Source organism: Pongo abelii, chromosome 7 (genome assembly GCF_028885655.2).
Source record: "Pongo abelii isolate AG06213 chromosome 7, NHGRI_mPonAbe1-v2.0_pri, whole genome shotgun sequence".
Taxonomy (NCBI): Eukaryota; Metazoa; Chordata; class Mammalia; order Primates; family Hominidae; genus Pongo; species Pongo abelii.
In genome coordinates this window covers 93891952-93912993 of record NC_071992.2, presented here as the reverse complement: position 1 = coordinate 93912993, position 21042 = coordinate 93891952, and the positions used below count along the sequence as shown (strand labels likewise).

At 36.3% G+C, this 21042-nt stretch overlaps 1 long non-coding RNA gene across 1 annotated transcript in view; it reads left to right on the top strand.

Moving 5' to 3' along the window:
- The window catches only part of LOC129061055 (uncharacterized), a 35017-nt gene extending 15824 nt beyond the window's left edge, over window positions 1–19193 (top strand). Inside the window, exon 2 of the long non-coding RNA XR_008528031.2 lies at window positions 18435–19193. This is a non-coding gene — a long non-coding RNA (uncharacterized LOC129061055). The remainder of the gene's footprint in view (window positions 1–18434) is intronic.
- The last annotated feature ends 1849 nt before the right edge of the window (window positions 19194–21042 follow it).

The following is a 21042-nucleotide window of genomic DNA, read 5'->3' as shown; positions in this document are numbered from 1 at the left end:
TAATCATGCGAGCTTGAGCAAGTGTCAAAGAAACTGCTGTTTAAGACCGTGTGCATTCTGATGAAAAAAGGAATGATCAGCTTGAGCTCGCAAAAATGCAGGAGAATCTGCAAACCACATCTGTGGTCATACCAGAGCATCAGCTCTAGCATTCTCTTCTGATAAGGGACTAGGTAGTCCAGAATGAAAGTGAATATGTGTGATGTAAAGAGGGTGATGATGGGCAGAGAAGAGCATCTACACTTTGAGAAATAGGGTTAGTAATACCTTTCAGATGTGTGAGATCTAAATGAATAATACTATACACCACATAATCGGAATCACTATATTTATGTCTTGGTGAGAAAAAGTTTGTAAGGCCAATATTAGGACACCTAACTCTGCCTGTTGTGTAGTTGTGAAATGTTTGTGGATTTTTTTTCTGCCAGTTTGCATGGCATCTTGCCACACTATAGCTGCCTTTCCCGTTTTTCCTGAAGCATCTGTGAAGACAGTAGTAGCATGAAGCAGGGCTCAGAGACAACAATAGATACAATTTAACAAGCACAGTTTGTAAAAAGTTCAGGAGCTTAGAGGCTGGTAAATGGAAACTGATATTAACAATAAAGTAAGCCATTGCGACTTGGCAATCAAGATCACAAGCTAAGAGAGTATGAAATTGTTTCTTTCTTAAAGGTAGGAAAAGAGTAGCAGGGTCATATCCTGACAATTGGACACAATGTCAGTGTCCCTTTATGAGAAGAGAAGCTATTAAATCTGTAGTCTTTTGCATATGTTTATAAGGGTTATGAGACAGGTAAAGCCATTCCAAAGGAGAGACATCTGTTCCAACTTGCCCAACCATCCCTGTAGGGCTATGAGGGGTATTAAAGATAAAAAGATCTATAGGTCTGTCAGAATCTAAATGTGAGACTCACTGTTGGGCCAAAGCTTGCTCCACAATGTTAAGCTCTGCCTGTGCTAGTGGAGAGAGGTCTCACAGCGAATTTAAAGCAGGGCCACCTTTCAAGCTGTCAAAAAGATTAGTCAAATAACTTGTGGGAATGCCTGAATAAGGGTGTATCCAATTAATCTGTCCTAGGACTTGCTGTAACGTATTAAGGCTTAAGTGCTGTGGGAGAATTATTTTTGTAAGTTGTGACCTAAGAGTAGTAGACAAAATAAGACAAAATAAGACTTCCTAAATAGAGCCACGGAGCCATCAGCTGAATCTTTTCTTGTGCAATAACAAGACCATACTGTGACATATGCTGTACTACCATTGCATAAAGTTGATGCAGTAATGACTGTTGCTGAGCAGCTATCAAAATATCATCCATATAGTGGAAGATTTTTGCCTGGGGGAAGGATTGACACACAGGAAGTAAAGCTTCATGTACGTAAAGCTGACATATAGTAGGGCTATTCATCATCCCTTGGGGTAGAACTGTCCATTGATAGCGTTCAACTGGCTGCTGATTATTATAAGTGGGAATGGTAAAGGCAAATTTTTCTCAATCCTCAGGATGCAAAGGTATGGTAAAAAAAAAAAAAAGACAATCCTTTAGATCAATTACAATAAGAGGCCAGTCTTTGGGGATCATAACCGGAGAAGGCAATCCTGGTTGCAAAGGTCCCATAGGAAACATCACAGCATTAATAGCATGGAGGTCATACAATAACCTCCAGTTTCCTGACCTTTTTGGGATAGTAAAAATAGGAGTGTTCCAGGGACTGGTAGTAAGCTCAATGTGGCCAGCGTCTAGTTGTTCTTGTACTAGACGTTGAATATGCTCCAGTTTTTCCTTCTAAATGGGCCACTACTCCACCCATACTGGACTGGTAGTTTTCCACTTGATTTTGATAATTTTCAAAGGAGCAGTGGCCCCTACCAAAAGGGCGGTGGCACAGAGAGGTTTAAGCCCCCCTTTTCTAGGGCATCTTGTCTCCACAGAGAAAATGGAATTTCTAAGATGAAGGGCTGAAGATGGGCGACCTTGCCTTCCTGACCCAAAAGTGGAAGGATATGCCTACTTTTTAACTGCTGTTGATACCCTCCAACACACATGATAGAACATGAGGCAGGAGAGGAAGACCAATCTGAAGGCCACTGTTTTTTAGCTATAATAGTTTGATTGGCCCTGTGTCAATAATTCCCATAAAAATAACTCCATTAATTGTTACTTCCAAGTATGGACTGTGAGATGACACTAAACTACTCCAAAAATCTTTCATGCCTGAGTGGCCAAATCCTGAAGCCCTGTGGTCTCTGTTGAGCATTACTTTGAAGATCAGGAATAAGAATAATCTGAGCAAGGTGAGTTCCTTTAGAGATGGTGTGGACCCCTGACACCTGTGCCATAAGTTTTAGTTCTCCTAAATAATCTGAATCTGTAACTCCAGGGAAAATTTGAATTCCTTTAAATGTACTAGAAGACCTTCCAATAATCAATCCAAATGTCCCTCTGGGTAATGGGCCATAGATCCCAGTTGAAATCAGCTGGACCCCATCTTGCTCTTTAAGCACCATGTCCGTTATGACTGCGAGGTCCAGCCCTGCGCTGCCAGAGGTGGTGGAAGAGAGGTCATGGATGCTACTTCTGGTCCTGACTCGGGAGGGAAAGCCATTCCCCAAGTTTGGAGATTGGTGTTCCTCCATGGACTTTTCTGGGTGCTGAAGGTCTCACCCCTTTTCCTGTTTCCTGATAATGGGTTTCCTTCCTTATCAAATTTTGATTTGTTAGCCCAGTGTTTACCTTTACCACATCACTGGCATTCTTTAGAGGGTATTTTAGGGACCTTTGATTTCTATGGGACTCCCTTTTGTCGGCATTCTTTGGCCATATGCCTAGTTCAACCACAATTATAACACGTGGCCCTGGTCATCATTGCAGGAAAAGTCTAAGCCAGATGAGTTGTAGTGCCTACATCCTGGCACAGTTTAGTAAACACACCAATTTCAGTGGCAGTGGCAGTGGCAGTGGCTCGGACCGGGGTTGTTGCTGCCTGACAATCCTTATTTGCATTTTCAAAAGCCAATTGCAACATAAGAAGTTTGGTGGCTTCAGGATGGGGTACCTGTCTTTCGATTGCAGCCAGCAATTGGATGATAAATTCAATGTATGTTTTTGTGGGACCCTGTCTAACCATCACAGAGGAACCCTGGGATTGTCCCATGGGTATTCTCTTCCATGCCTGTATCACCAGCTGCAAGCATTGAGGAAACAGACGGCCGTGCACCTGAGCCTGAGCTAAAGCAAAAGGCCCTGTTCCCAATAGCATATCAAGCTGTATTGGGATATTATTATCCAAATTTTGCAAAGATTGCTGCATGGCTAGATCACTATACTCACTCCACCACACAGTATATTCAGCAGCTGAGACCAAAACTTTTACCAGAGTTTTCCAATCATGCAGAATCATCTCATAACCATTTCCCAGAGCCTCAACCATCCCGAATAAAGGGTGAATGTACACCATTTTCGCGGATACTTTTTTTTTGACTCCTTAAAGACAGTGACAGGCAAGCTTTCATGCTGTCTCCTGTTATTTTGAACAATGACAGGGAATGCACCAAAAAGCCCCTCAGGGTCTCCCTAAGTCCCTCCTGGAGGCATCCCTCTAGTAGGGAAGTTTGTCGAGGGGATGCGGCCACCCAGTCATATAGATGTTCGCTGACTGGAGGTCTTATCCAAGAACCGTCTCTTGGGTGGCCTCCAATCTCCTCAAGGGGGGTGGAAGATGCTGTTGCCTGAACGGGGCCAATGGACGAAGGTCTTCTTAAGGGTGGAGGAAAAGAGGGCAATGGCTTTTCTATTGGGGTAGGAAAAGGCTCTGGTCCGTCCTCACCATCGCGAGAAAAAGTCTCTTCTTTATGCTGCACTGAAGGGAATAAAGTGGGGAGAGGAGCCCCTCCCTATTTTTCTGGTTCCTGAGTTTCCTTTCCCCGTAAATCTTCTGAATTCCCTTCAGGTGAAGAAAATGGGCGATCTGACTGACTACTATCTGGAATATAAAGAGGGTACAACGCAGAGCGTACCAGACTCCAGGTGGTCTGGTAAAATTGCCCCGCTCAAATCCTCTTTTCAGGCAGCATCCCACCTGCTCCCATAACTCTAATGTTCCTTGATCAGGGAACCAAGGGCATTCCTGCCGAATTAAAAGCATAAGCTCATGCAAAGCTCCAGACTCTACCGTGAACTGGATAGCCTTAAGTAATTGTTGCACTGTTTTAAAAAATACTTCCTGCTTTTTGGTCAACTCCTAGCCCATGGTAACCCAACCCCTAGTATTATACGGGTTGGTCCTGTTCTGAAAACAGGTCGGGACTGTCCCTTACCGGTATTCCCCGAAGACTGGTGAGTCATCCTACTCCACGCGTTTAACTTCAAGGCAATCATGTCAGGGTCACCACTTGCAGGTTGCTCTGCAGTGAACACCGAGAAATAAGTATTCAGACAATTACAGCTGAATGGGGTGAGGAGCAACTCCTCCGAGGGAGTGCTGCGAGCATTGAGGGAAAAGACGGCCGTCCACTTGAGCCTGAGCTAAAGCATCTACAAAGATGGATCTAAAAAGATCCGTCTGCCAAGTATTTATTGAGAAGGTTTGTTGAACTACAATTCAGGCAAACAAGAAATATCTACCAGGTGGCTATTTGTGCTCGGGTCATGAGACGCAAATAGCCTTGTTTATTACATCTAAAAACACTCAGACCACATTGTTAGGTGTTGTGTTCAGCACTCCTTATCACACATCCTGTTCCTTGTCCTGTTTTGAGAGTCAAGGAGTTACAGTCTGATGCACAAACAATATGCACACAGTGCCTCAGCATTTTTCCATGCCTGGACCTCAAATGCCTTGCACATAAGCTTGAATGTGTTGTCATACACCCCCAACAAATAGCCACTCTGATTAGTGTGAGATGGTATCTCATTGTGGTTTTGATTTGCATTTCTCTAATAATCAGTGATGTTGGGCTTTTTTTATGTGATTTTTGGCTGAAAGTATGAGAAGTGTCTTTTCTTTTGAGAAGTGTCTGTTCATGTCTGTTGCCCACTTTTGAATGAGATTGTTTGTTTTTCTCTTGTAAACTTGTTTAACTTTCTCATAGAGCTGGGTATTAGACCTTTGTCAGATTAGATCCCATTCGTCAATTTTTGCTTTTGTTAGAATGGCTTTTGGTATCTTCGTCATCACATCTTTGCCAGTGCCTATGTCCTGAATGCTATTGCCTAGGTTTTCTTCTAGGGTTTTTATAGTTTTGGGTTTTATGATCTTTAATCCATCTTGAGTTGATTTTTAGAAAAACTAATAAAAAGATTGAGGCTAATAATGTTTCATGTTACTTTCTTTAAGAAATGTTGAATTCACTTTTATTTTCTCTTATCTGACTTGTGTTTACCCTTTCTCAATCCCTCATTCTCTTTACCATTTCTCAATTTCTCAAGACAAAAATTTGAATTGGCTGTTTACTTAACATCAGCCTTCAATGTAACTTTGTACTGATATTAATAAGCATTGTCTGAAATTTCAGAAGGCAGTAAAGTCAGCAACCACTCCTGGAAATATTATCTGGCTGGCTGTGTTTTACTACAAAGGTGGTTAGTTGGATATTCAGTAAATTAAAGGGAATTGATGTAATAAAAATAAACAGCAAAAACAAAAACAGTGACAGAAATCTCAAATTTAAAAAGCCCATTCTCAGCCAGACACAGTGGCTTATACTTGTAGTACCAGAACTTTGGGAGGCCACGGCAAGAGGATCACTTGAGCCCAGGAGTTCAAGACTAGCCTGAACAACATAGTGAGACCCTGCCTCTACAGAAAAAAAAAAAAATAACTGGGTATGGTGGCACACACCTGTAGTCCCAGCTAGTTGGCTGAGGTGGGAGGAACCCTTGAGCCTAGGAGGTTGAGGCTGCATGCAGTAAACCATGATGGCACCACTGCACTCTAGCCTGGGCTACAGAGCAAGATCCTATTTTTTTTTAAAGTCCATTTTACAACATTATTAAAAAGACAAAAGAAAGCAAGTGAGAATGTAGAGAAAAAGGAGTCCTTGTATACTGTTGGTGGGAATGTAAATTAGTACAGTCATATAAAAAATAGTATGGTGACTCTTCAAAAAGTTAAAAATAGAACTACTGCTACCATATGATCCAGAGGATATGAAATAGATATGTCAAAGAGATATTTGCATCCACATGTTCATTGCAGCAATATTCAAAATAGCCAAGAAATGGACATTGTTTCCAACAACAGATGAATGAATTTTTAAAATGTCGCATATATACACAATGGAATATGATTAAGCCTTAAAAAATAGGAAAATCTGTCATTTGTGACAGCATGGATGAATCAGGACATTATGTTAAGTGAAATAAGCCAGGCACAGAAACACAAATACCTAATGATTTCACATATTTGGAGTGTAAACATGTTGAACTCAGTGAAATAGTAAAATCGTGGTTACCAAAGGCTGAGGGGCAGGGGGGAAATAGGGAGATATTGGTCAAAGGACAACATTTAAATTAGGATGAATAAGTCCAAGAGAGTTGTTGTATATCTTAGTGACTACAGATAATAATAATATATTGTATATTTGAAAATTGCTGAAACAGTAGATTTTAAATGTTCTCACTGCAAAAAAACATGATAATTATGGGAGGTAAGGTGTATGTTAAATAGCTTGATTTACTCATTCTACAATGTATGCGTATTTCAAAATATCATGTTGTACACTATAAATATATACAATTTTTACTTGTCAATTTAAATAAATATTTAAATTCTAATAAGTACATGTATTTCTGATAAAATAGTAATATAATCATAACTGACTCGTTACTTATAACAATGGAAAGCAAGGTCAATTTCATAGGGCTGGATGAGAAAAAGTGATTCGCATGGAGAAGTAGAGAATGGTGGCTAGGCCTTTGGTCTCTAGAGCAGGGTTTGGCAAACTACAGCCCATAGACCAGCTGCCAATAAAATGTTATTGGAACACTGTCATCCACATTAATTTATAAATGGCTGTGGCAAAGCTGAGTATTGACAACAGAGATTGCATGCCCTATAATGCCTAAAATATTCACAATACAAGTCAAAGAAAAAGAACAACAACTAAATAACTATACAAATAGTTAAAGCTAAAACTCAGTAAATAAATTTAAATGGATTACTAAAAAATATTCAAGCAATCCAAAAGAAAGTAGGAAATAGGAAACAGAGAAACAAGAACACAGAAGATATCAAGATAAAGCAAATAGTAAAATGTTTGATATGTCTCCAAATCTATCAAAAATTACATTAAATGTAAATAGTTTCAATAGATCACTTAAAAGGCAGACTATAAAATCATTACAACAAAAAGAAGAAACTGTATGCTGTTTACAAGAAATTCACTTTTTTTTTTTCTCTTTTTGAGATGGAGTTTTGCTCTTGTTGCCTAGGCTGGAGTGCAGTGGCAGGGTCTCAGCTTACTGCAACCTCTGCCTCTTGGATTCAAGCAATTCTCCTGCCCCAGCCTTCCAAGTAGCTGGGATTACAGGTATGTGCCACCATACCCAGCTGATTTTGTATTTTTAGTAGAGAGGGGGTTTCACCATGTTGGTCAGGTTGGTCTCAAACTCCTGACCTCAAGTGATCCACCTGACTTGGCCTCCCAAAGTGCTGGGATTACAGGCATGAGCCACCGCAACCAGCCAGAAATTCACTTTAAATATAATGATTTGTAGTTTAAAAGCAAAAGGGTAGAGAAATATAAACCATGAAAACACTAATCTTAAGAAACTTTGAGTGCTATATCAACAACAAATAAAGTAGACTTTGCAGCAAGGAAAACTGTGAGAGATTAAGAGTGACCTTACACAATGATTAAAAGCACCAATTTACCAAGAAGTCATATCAATTAGATTATGTACCAAACAATAGAGCTTCAAAAATGCATGATAGAAACACTGATAGAACTGAAAGGAGAAATGGAGAAATTAAAAATTAGAGTTGGAGATTTAAACTGTCTTTTCTGGGTAATTAATAGAACAAATATACAACTATTATGTATCCATAAAAATTAAAAATTAAATTAAAATTAGAACAGAGACAAAGCAACAATCAAAAATGTTTTAAAAATTAAACAACACTATCCATCAACTGGAACTAATTGGCATTTATGGACACTCTACTCAACAGTAGAAGAAATGCAAATAATTTTCAAGGGCACATGGAAAATTCACCAAAATAAGCCACAATGCTAAAATAAATTAAAATAATTAAAAAAATCAATGCATTGTCTACACATAGTGGGATTAAATAGAAATCATTTAAAAAGATGTATGGAAAATCCCCCCAACACATGTACATACCCAGGCATAGTTGGAAATCAAACATGTTTCTGAATAGCCCACCGGGCAAAAGCAAACTAAAACCACACTGAGATATCACTTCATACCATTAGACACCTCTTAGAATGGCTAAAATAAAAACATATTGACAGTACTGAGGATTGGTAAAAATACAGAGCCATTTGAAGTCTAATATTTTGCTGTTGTGAATGCAAAATGTGACATCTACTCAGGAAAATAGTTTAGAGGTCTCTTATAATGTTGAATATACACTTAACTGTTTGACCTAGCAATGATGCTCCTAAGTACTCATCCTAGAAAAATGAAAACTTATGTTTAAACACAACCGTGTATATGAATGTTTACAGTAGTTTTATTCATAATTGCCCAAAACTGGAACCAACTCTAATCCCACGCAATAGTTGACTAGATAATCTCTGGCACATCCATACAGTGAAAACCTAGTCAGCGATCTAAAAAAACAAACAAAAAAAAACAAAAAAACTATTGATACCCTCAACGACATGAACAAATCTCAAAGGCATTATGCAGAGGGAAAGAAGCTAGTCTCAAAAGGTTTCATACTCTGTTAATTCATTTATATGACAGAAAACGCAAGTCTACAGAGACAGAACAGATCAGTGGTTGCCAGGGAGTAAGGGTGGCAGAGGAGAAAGAGTATGACTATAAAGGGATGGTACAAGGAATATTTTGTGATGATGGAAATGTTCTGTATCTTGATTATTATGGTGATGACATGAATCTATGCATGTACTGAAAATTAAAAAGCTGTACACTGAAAACCAAATTGTTTCATTGCATATAAATTTTTAAAAATTATGGTGGCAAAACAAAATACCAGTTTGTGATTTCCTTTTTTTTTTTTTTTTTTTTTGAGACGGAGTCTTACTCTGTCGCCCATGCTGGAGTGCAGTGGCACTATCTCGGCTCACTGCAAGCTCTGTCTCCCGGGTTCACGCCATTCTCCTGTCTCAGCGCCCGCCATCATGCCCGGCTAATTTTTTGTATTTTTAGTAGAGACGGAGTTTCACCGTGTTAACCAGGATAGTCTCGATCTCCTGACCTCGTGATCTGCCCGCCTCGGCCTCCCAAAGTGCTGGGATTACAGGCGTGAGCCACCACACCCGGCCTGATTTCTTAATTTAGCTTACTTGCTTTATTAATTAGAATAGGCAAAAAACTAGAAGCAGGCAGAGACTAGGTCAAAGATGAACTTATTATTTCTTCAGGCAGCATAACAGACCTACTTGGTTGACCCTTTTACAAAATATTGGAAGTAAGCGTGCATTTTTAAATGGCTGTAATATAAGTAATAATGAGCCAAAACCATATAAATTACTTCTACTTGATAAAATTCTTCTCTTTAATGGTCACATCTGGAGTCTCTTGGTGCATATGCTTTTCCACTGTAATTCAAATAATCCATTACAAAAATTTTTAGTAAAAAGTTTTTTATAAATAAAGTTTCTTCCATAGTAGTTTGGACTTGACTGTTTTAAAGTATGTATGCCAAGAGGTGCAACATTAATAACCTTAGTCCTTCTGAATGCCAGTACTTCTAGTCCAAGTTCTGTCACTAACTGTATAATCCCTGAGCAAATCAATAAACACCTCTACCTTGATTTTCCTCATTCATAAAACAAGAGTTTTATACTAACTCTAGGACACATTTTATCTGAAGACATCCACATTTTGTGATCCTAGTAGTATTCTGCAGCCTATTTTGGAGGGATAGCTTTGGGCAGTTTTTTCCTCAAAGAAAGACATGTTCTTGAAGGCCTACCTCTTCATTGCCTTATTTATTGCCCCATTAGGCAATATAAAGTTAATCTCAAGTACTATTAGTTAAACATTGACTCTGTGTCAAACTGTTAAGATAGGGTGATTATCTGCTTATAAAGGGTATGTTGATTAAATGATATATTTCTGGACAATGACAGATCCATGTTAGAATTGTAATCCTATCTCCTCTCAGCTGTATGACTTTTAACAAGCTCATTGGTTTAAATTTCTCCATCTACAAGACACAGCAGTAGCTCCTAATAAGGGTGTTGTGAAGAATAAATCAAACAGTACATGAATATACTTAACAGAATGCCTCATGCATAATAATTTACTATTATTAGAGTCTTATAAACTCCAATTTCTACTTTTGCTTGATATGAAATAATTGAGCACTGAACAGTATGTATTTTCAATACACAGTAATGATAAGCACAGCATCAGAGGTTCATCCAAAACCACACGTACTGCCACTTCTACATTTGTGGGAGAAGGGGGCCAGGAAAAGTGTATTTGTCAGAAATATGCTGAAACTGTGAAAGAAAAAAAAAAGAAAATACATCAATTCCTTAAACTGAGAAACTTAAGTCAGTTTCACCTTTTCTGTAGTACCAATAATGTCCATGACAATGAACATAAAAATAAAACCAAAGAAGATCTAGGAGCACTTTGAAAAACTAAAAGGTCACTGATACTTTAATTAGGCCATCCTATTCCACTGCAAAACTTTTCATTACTCAGCACACACATTTCCTAAATAAATCTTCCAGTTTTTAGCTATAATCATTTATGTATTCTTTATTGATAACTGTGATGATTTGTAAAGAAGCCCTCCTGTGCTAATTTCCTAAGGGGCCATTAAAAATAACCATAAACCTGGTGGCTTAAACAACAGAAATTTATTTTCTCACAGTTCTGGAGGACAAAAGTGTATAATTCTGCAGGGTCATGCTCCCTTGGGGTGGACTAGGGAGACTCCATTTCTTGCATTTCTGCAATCTCTGCCTCTGTCTTCCCATGGCTTTCTCCTCTGTGAGTCTTCCCTCTGTTTGTCTCTTATAAGGACATTTAACATTGGATTTAGGGCCCAGGTGGACAACCCAGGATGATCTTCTTATTTCAAGACTCTTAACATAATTACATCTGTATAGATTATTTTTCCAAATAAGGTAACACTCACAGACTTCCAAGGTTTAGTACATAGTCATATATTTTTGAGTGTCACAGTTCAGCTCCAATACCCTGAAAATTACATGTTTCTGATAGTCTTTCAGCTATGGGGTCTTTCCTTTAATCTCTATTCCTTTACTTCTCATGTTCTCCTCTGACTTCCTTTCTTTTCTTTACCACCATCAATTATCATGCCTGACAGAAAATTTAAGTGAATGACTGAGTAGGAGTTACCAGTTTTTCAAAAGCTAAGGTAAGCAACTGTAGTCTAAAAAAAATGATGGTGAAGGCCTTGGTCACTAGTCCAACTATTTCTCTTCACTGATTTTAATCATCCTACAACTATGAAGAGGTTTATGTTAGAGTGCTCCAGACAATGTAGAAGCTAAAGAACTAAGATTTTTCTTGAGTAGTGAAATGACAGATCAACATAAACTGGATCTGAACATAAATCACTTGATAAAAAAAGTAAGTTGGCCAGGTGCAATGGCTCACACCTGTAATCCCAGCACTTTGGGAGGCTGAGGCAGGAGGATCACTGGAGCCTAGGAGTTCTAGAAAAATAATAATTTTACAGTGGAGAAACTTGATAAACACTACCTCAGCCAAGATTAGTGTTAAGGTCAACATCAACAGTGATCAGTCGTGGATACCTTTAATACGATGTAATGAAAATGGCACTTTACCTCTGTAGTATTCTTTTCCCGAAGGCATAACCCATAGCCCAGGACCAATCATCAAAAAATTCATCAAGAAAAACATCAAAGAAATTCCAATTGAGAGACATTCTATAAAATACCCGACCTGTAAAAGTTTCATGATTGTCAAAAACAAGGAAAATCTGAGAAAGTGTCACATGAAAGAGAGCTAAAAAAAGACAGAGTGACTAAATGGTATATGGTTTCCTGGATGAAATTCTGGAACAGAGAAAGGACATTAGGTACAAACTAAATAAATCTGAAAAAAAGTATAGTCTTTAGTTAAAAATAATGTATTAATATTGGTTCATTAATTGTAACAAATGTAACATATTAATGAAAGATGTTAGTAATAGGTGAAATATTAGGGGGTATATGGCAACATTCTGTACTATCTTCCCAAATGTTTTGCAAATTTGAAATGTGCTAAAAATAAAATTTATCAAAAATATCACTCGCAGGAGATAAGATAGTTTTTATTTATTAGTTTAATAAATATTTTTGTATCCTTTCCAAGTGGCAGGAGCCAGGCAAAGACCAAGGATACAGAGGTAAGGAATAGTCAGGGATCTTACCTAAATAGACCTCAGGTCCCTTCGTGAACATAGCCATTAAGCAGGTGACTAAATATAATATAGAGTGCTATGATAGGTAGTGCTATCATATGTTAAACATGGTTATAATCTTAAGGCCTCTTTGCATTGCCTGAGTGAGGAAACTTAGTTCCTCGCCCCTCCCATCCCCTCCCCTCCTCTCTCAATCTCTCTCATCCTCCCTTCATTTCTCTCCCTTCCCCTTCCCTCAACTACTCCAGCTCACTCTCCTCTCACCTTTTATGATAGACTACTGTTTTATATTTTGTTTCAGTCTCTCATTGAATCTACCATAGTGCCAGGCCCTAAGCAAGGGTTTATAAGCATTGCAATTATTATATATGATTTCATAAATATTTGTTAAATTAAATTAGATATCCAAAATCCTTAAATGGGTAATTTGAGGAACTGTGAAGGAGAATTTGAAAGTTAAGAGAGGAAGGAATAGTTTATAGCAGTAACTAATCTGTCTGCAAACCAAGGCTAGAAGTACCATAAAGATGATATATTTTGCCCAACCTACTCATCAAGATGCAAAGCTCATCATTAATATAATTTACATTTATTGAATAGGAGTTCTGTGCCGGACATGCTGCATAATGTATCGTACACATTATCTTAGCGAATCCACTGAGCAATCCCCTGAGATAGGAACTATTTATTCTCCCAGTTTTAGGGGTGAGATAACTGTGGCTTAAAGAGGTTAACTAGTTTTCTCAAGGTCACATAATTAGCAAATGACAGCTCAGATTCAAACAAAGCTCAGTAGTTCAACTCCAGATCACACTGTCTGAAAAACAAGAATAAACTATTGACTTCCTTATTAATAATAGCCTGCTTCATGGTCTAAAGACTTGGAGAATTGACAGGTAAATACTTATTTTTTAACTACTTCTCTTTCGGTTGTCACTGATTTAAATAAATATTCATTCAATTTTTGTAAATAAAATATTTATTTATTGTATAGATGATCATTGTTCTAGAAATGTCAGTTAATAATTTGTATTTTCTCAAGTTTCTTAATACACTTCAGACCCTTGGGATTAAAACGACTTCTTTTTAAATCTTTTTAAATTATATATATATAATTATACTATAAAATTATACTATTATTTTATTTGTAATTATTAATATATATTTTAGTAAGACTTCTCAGAATATACTTCAGGAAGAAAATGGAATAAAACTAAAAAAATTAATTGTATGCCAAGAAATTGATTGATTTTCTCAAAATATACCTGCTGCTTATAATTATTATGTTATCAAATAATTTTTCAAAGGCTAAGAAATGCTAAGACATTGTTTTCAGAATTATATATTTTAGTTTCAAAATTGTGGTTAATTATATAATATATATAGCCCAGAGGGAATAAAAATTTACTTCTTGCAATGATTAATTTTATGTTTCAATTTGACTATGCCAAGGGGTGCCCAGATTAAAAGTTTTTTTTGGTCTGTCTTGAGGATGTTTCCAAATAAGATTAGTATTGATTAGGTGGACCCAGTAAAGTAGATGGTACTCCTCCTCTGTGTGCCTGGGCATACTCCACTTTGCTGAGCACCTGAAAAGAATGAAAAGAAAAAAAAGCAGTAGAAGAAGGAATTCACTTTTTCCTTCTGCCCAATTGTTTGAGCTGGAACATCTATATTCATCAGCCTTGGCATTGGCACTCCTGGTTCTCAGGACTTTGGACTTGAACTGAATTATACCACCAGCTCTCCTGGATCTCCAGGTTGCAGAGGGCAGATTGTAGAACTGCTCAACTTCCATAATTGCCTCTATTAATATAAGAGTTAGCATGAACCAATTTCTTATAATAAATTTCTTCCAAAATGTATATCCTTTGGTTCTGTTTCTCTGGAGAATTCTGAATAATACACTTCTTGTGGAGTAAAAATTTCATAATTCTCATTTGACCTTTATTTAAACTTTAAAAGGATTGCAAATGCTTCATCATATCTTTCATTTAAGACCAAGTGAAATGAGAGTGTTAGAAATAATTAAACTTCTTGTGACTAATTGCTATTGAATTCACTTTTGTTCAAACAATTCTAGTAACGAAAAATCTCCAAGAATACGTATAAAATAATTCATATTAAGAGATATATACAATGTTAATATAACCTAAATATTAGTAACCAGAGCAAGAGAAGAAAAGGAAATGATGTTTGGTCACCCTCTAGTGGCTTTTCATTAGGAATTAGCTAGGGGAAACTGCAGTAGTATGAGAACTACACAAAATTTCTTTTATTAAAAGAGTTATAGTTATTGGGGCTTAGTTGGTTACATTTAAACTTCATCACTTTCTAGGATGTAAGTAAACCACTGTAGAAATAGTTAATAACTTTACACTGTTTTGTCAAAAGTTAACTTGTTTTTTCTTTTAAATAAAGGAAAGAAAACATGTTTAACAGCTGCTCGTGGAGAAGGGATAATCTTACTCTATACTTATGATCATTAGAGAATGTTCAGTTCATTTTATTTTTCTTATTTAAAATTAACATATTTAGGAATTATGTGTTTATATTTTAATAATGTAACCAGAGTTAATAGTGTTATTTTCTAGATCTTAAAAATCGTGTTTTTCATGAATACATAATTGTCAGTGCCATTTTATATATGTATATTTAAATTTCATATTTCCTAAATTTTGTTTGATTCTGATCAAGGTATAAAGCATGGCTAAAATAAATTCTTAAAATTTGGAAATTAAGTAAAAATTCTAATTCTGGTTATTGAATCCTGTTTTGGCTACTTACTATGATTTGAAGCAAATAACAATAATATATTTATCTATGCCTGCATTCTCATCTGTAAGACAGAAATGTATATCTTCCGAGAAGCAAATAGTATATCTCTTACCAAGTGAGAAAAGATAATTTTAGGATTTTTTCTGAATGCATTTCTATTCACATTAGCGTGAGTTTAGGGTTTTTGTTTCATTTTCAAACAAAGGAATTTGTTTTGTTCTTTAGAATTATTTAATTTTTATATTTATTTTTAAATGAGCATTGTTTAACCTATGCTCATAAAGAGTTATGAAATATACATATAAAGTGGACAACTTGTGTTCCATCTGCCATGATTTACAGTTTCCAAGGTTTGTAAAAATACTCTGTTGTTCTAAAATATGAGGATTTTGTGTAAAATATAAATTGGTAAAAAATAGTATTTAAAGGAAGGATGAAATATTGTAGATGTTTGGAGAGGGCATTAGAAATACTGTAGTTTGTTACCTTTGCCAACAGTTCTAATAAGAGAAGGAAATTGGGAAAGTCATGTAGATGCCATAGGTAGAACATTATTTTATTCATTATTGTTTACTTTAGAGCAAGAAAACAGGAACCTGTGACTAAAAAGAATCTAGATCAATCTTAGAAGTATATTTCTGTACTTTATTCATAGTACAGAAACCATTTAAGGAGTGTAATCTTTAAAACTTCTGCAATGACATATGCCCAGTTCTTGGGATTAGATAAAGAGTACCAGTAATGCCAACATAGTTACCAAGATAACAGAACTCTAGGCATTCCCATTTCCCATAATCTGGAGGATATTTTCTCTTAAATACCTTTCCATAATCCTAAAGAAAATATATTTAAAATTAAATGCATCACAATTCCCCCCAAAATCTCCCTTCTGAGCTTCTCCAATTTCTACCTACGGTTAGTACCACTCTATAGAACTAGAAAGCATAATTAACTTCCATCTATGTTTATTTTTTTCCTTGTGGTAAAGTTATTTTGAAAATCAAATTTTGAATCTGTTAAGCATTTTGATTATATATCTTAACAGTTCTACTTGATAGAAATGTATAACAAGAAGGCCATTTCTATCTCTGAAAATAAGGATAGCTGAGCCTATGTATAAGATTGTTCCTGGAATAATCCAAAGGTTTCTAAGAAAAGCAAGTTAATCTGAATTTTTAGGAAACACTGTAACCAGCAGTAATATTTGCACTCAGAGAGGAAAATAGCTTGATATACGGATAGCCAAAGTTCTGTGTTAAAAGTTGAAATATAACAATCCTAATGATACTTTCAGAATTTCTTTTTTCTGACACTTGGAAGAAAACCAGGAGACAGTATCTTTTAGAATGACATGAAAGATGTAGAGCTTCTCCTACCTCCTGGAGTTTTTCCACTCTTAATCATACATGCCATAAGCATAGCTGTAAGGATACTTTCAGGAACTCTAATTCTGAAAGATATCAGAAGAATTGAGTGAGTCTGAAAGGTTTGACACTGAAAAGCCTAAGCAAGAGAAAGAAACAAAAAATGAGGGTTATGTTGCCATGGAAAGCAAAAGAGAACAGAGTATGCCTTGTAGGAGAGGAGAGTGTGATAAGGGTGATAATGCCAAATTGTATTCAATTGTGTATATCTTTATATTTTGTTCTATCTATAATATTCTTAGATAAAAATAGCTAGTATATTTTGTCATTATGTACAAAATATGAGGATTAATCTAGTTCCTGTTGCTTCCTCTACCTTAATCAAAAAATGAGGTCTATGTTAACAACTGATTTTAAAAAGCTATGTAAAAAATTTCATGGATCCATGTGATAGAGATTTATTTATTTAGATTTAGAATAATAGGTAATGAAGGTGCCCTCATTTGTGTTTAATGTACAGTCATTGCACGTGAATATCCTTTGCAGTATCCAGTCCCCCATCTCTTCCTGTTCATGTTACAGAACAGTGTCTTCATGTTCTTTATTGTCAAATGCGTCATCCTTGATTAAAGTCATACCTCCCATCACAATAAAAAGGTGGCTGTTACTACAATGCCATGCCTCTTTGAAAACTGTTTCAATTTTCAAACAACTGAAAAAAGATCTTGCTGCCACTATGCTTTCCAAATACGATTTTAAAAATCTGGTAATGTGTTTATTCATAATGCTGCCTCATTTATCATTCTACCCATGAATGAATATTGGCTTCCAATATCTCTCTCAAAGTGTGTCACCATGCTTCATTGATCATGCTACATATTCCAGACTAACTCAAAACATGCAGACAATGTTAACCATATCCACTTTCTGTTCAAGTTAAATTAACTGTTTTTAATTTTATAGTATATATTTATGCTCTATTTTCTCCAACCATGTCCTCTCTCGAACTCTTTAGGCAGAAATAGCTGCACCCCTGGAATACAATCTCCTTCTGGGTTATCACTCATTAGTGGTGAATACAGGCCAAGGATCATGTTTAGATTCTCATTTACACAAACAAAAATGTTCAGCCTTCCTCTGTCAGATCTTAAAAATAAACATGGTGTCACAAATTGGCCAGGGACCAGAGAGGACATCAAAATTAGTAAAAACCCTTCTTACTTCAGAGCACATGTTATACCCAACAAAGCACGTATAAAGCTGAATATTAGAACTTTTGAAGTAACAGGAATTAAAATAACTAAATCCTATTAGCTTCTTACAAGAGGGCTCCTACTATAGTCTTATTTAATAAAATTAGAACAAGTAATATTAAATATATCATGTATGTGTGTGTATATATATATGTGTGTCAAATAGTATGTTAAGAGATGATTTTTGCAGCAGAAGGAAAATAGAATTTGATATTACAATAGCTGCCCTCAAAGGAACTTATAATTTGGAAGATGAATGTATACACAAGTGCAAAAAGCAATAAACAGACTGACAGTGGGAAGTAGAGGGGTCTGAATATGCTTTAGATTGTTAAAGCAAGACATGTCTACTACAAATATCTGAATCCTTTATGAATTAGAGAGAGATTACAAATTGGATTTCATAATAGTATCCGATTGCAAAAATTATTGTTTTATTATAGCATACTTAAGTGTCCCCCTCTGTCCTTTGTTACAGGACCAGTGCCTGTTTTGGAGGCATGGAGTTGGAATTGAGTTGGAGAGATGATGGTAATAGTAGCTTCTAAATATAAACCTGATGCTTATACAACCATTATACCAAAAGTAAAGGTAGCTGTTTAATTCCTTTCTGTGGAGCATGGAAGATTCTTTCTATTTGCATATGCAATAGGCCATTCATAGTCGAATTTGAATATGTAATAGGCCATTCATAGTTGATAGCTTTGGGAAAATGAACTAATTTCTTTACATCTGCGTATCCTCTTATATAAAAGGGTATACAAGCATTCAACATCCAAGGCTGCTATGAGGACCAGGTGCAAAGAAGACCTTTTAACACATATCAACCCCTCCCTTGCTTCCTGATTTTCTAAATTATCCATTTGTAACACACTTATTCTCTTAAGGTTGTCCTTGATACTTTTTTTTAGACTAATTTTATCTGCACAATTTTAGAGACTAAAAAGGAGAATATACAACATAGTTTGTGCAGAAACACGAGTAGATGACTCTTCTTATAGTCAAATTTTGTAGTCCATAAAACATGCAAAATATTTGGTCTATGACAATTTCAGAGCAATGTGACAGAGTAGATTCAACCATAATTGAAATCAAAATAATTACCACAGAGATGTATTATTTTTTCCCATATCCTCAGAATAGTAAATCTTTTAAGGGAACTGTAGACACTAGTTTATTTCCTATGGGAGAATGTTCTCTGTGGCATTTATAATAAAATCTTCCTTACTAAACTCTACTTATTCTCAATGATATGTTTTTTTTATTAAATAAATGTGGCATTCTCAACCAAAGTTAGGAAAACATAATAATTATTTTTCTCTTTAAATTAAGCTGCTTTCCATCCCAAAAGCAAATACACAGTCCTATTAGGCAACCTGGGACATAAAGGGGCCATTTGGTGTCTTGTTTAACAGACAAAGACAACTGCAGGGCAGCCAAAAGACAGATTTATATCCTGTTAAGAATAGCAGGAAATGTTTTAGTTTACAGCAGTATGACACCACTTGTGGTTTCCTTAGGCATACAAGACAAGTCAACTCAAGCCTGTGGATTTTTTGGGTGAATGGAAATAACTCCCTTCTGTGCTTGTTTTTCACTGGAATGCTGACATGTGCAATGCTTGAAAATTCAGATCAGCCAGAGTTTACCCTGGCACTTGTAAAGAAGAAACTATTTCAGTAGTACTGCAGTGTCCATTTTCAAGTGAGCAAAAGTGTAGTATGGTAGATGTAGAGAAGAGAAATCACGATTACCTGTTATTTTTCTTAAACTCAGCAGAAATAGTAGAAGAGAACAATCAAGAAATACTATCCCTTCTATTAAAACACTAGAATGTAGACAACTTATAAATTTTAGATTAAAATTCTTCATACAGGTCACTAGTTCTCCACAAATGTGAACCTTTCCAAGTCTGTGACTGTGGAAATACTTTGGTCATTCAAGGGCTGTGGCTGTGAGCTATATGTATGTTGTCTGCATGAGCAAAAATGCTGCCCAGTGAAAAATCAAGTGGAATATGGAGATATAATTGGCAGTAAAGATAAGATAACTGTTTGCTGAGTGCCTAAGATGTGCCAAGCAACTTAAACTCAGTTTGGTTAGGGTTAAGGTTAATGGTAGTCGCTAATTATAACATTGAGCTGTGGAACCCTATTAGGGAAAGAAGTTGTTTCGATGTTGGAGTCAGTGAGGTGCCACTTGTCAGAGAGATCCCACTTGTCAGAGAGGTCCCTTGAGTTCCATAATTTTCTTTAGTTCTGAATGAATCCCTGGTTTGTTTGTTTTGTTTTATTCAAAACTGATATGTCTCACATATCTCTCAGGCTGGATTTTCTAGGAAGCATATGCCATATTTAATGTCTTTAAAAGATGCATTCTTTCTGACCTTACATTAACTTTAGGATACATTTTTTTCTATAGGCCAGGGACATTGCTCAATATTTTCAACTATGACTTTCAGTAAAAATGCAGAAACATTTTTATAGTGGATGATTTTTATACTTTCATCAATGCTGAGAGTTCAAAGACAATCTTTTTTTTTTTTTTTTTTGAGATGGTGTCTCACCCTTTTGCCCAGGCCGGACTGCAGTGGCGCTATGTCAGCTCACTGCAAGCTCCACCTCCCGGGTTCACGCCATTCTCCTGCCTCAGCCTCCCAAGTAGCTGGGACTACAGGTGCCCACCACTGCGCCTGGCTAATTTTTTTTTGTATTTTTAGTAGAGACGGGGTTTCACGATGTTAGCCAGGATGGTCTCGATCTCCTGACCTCGTGATCTGCCCGCCTCAGCCTCCCAAAGTGCTGGGATTACAGGCGTGAGCCACCGCGCCCGGCCGAGTTGAAAGACAATCTTAACACTGAGAAGGCATTTTTGAAATGGGAGATTTTAATAATGTGGTTCAAGTGTATTGCATATTGAGCATTTAATCTTACCAAGAGCCGAAGATTTTAGGTCACAAGGAGGTACTATTTCAGTGAGTTCATAAAGCTGCATCTCTCATACAACTTATTTTTCCAAGGAAGACTTTATCAAATGCTGAATCACAATGTATTCTTATTTATACTTCGTGAAATGTGAAATACCAA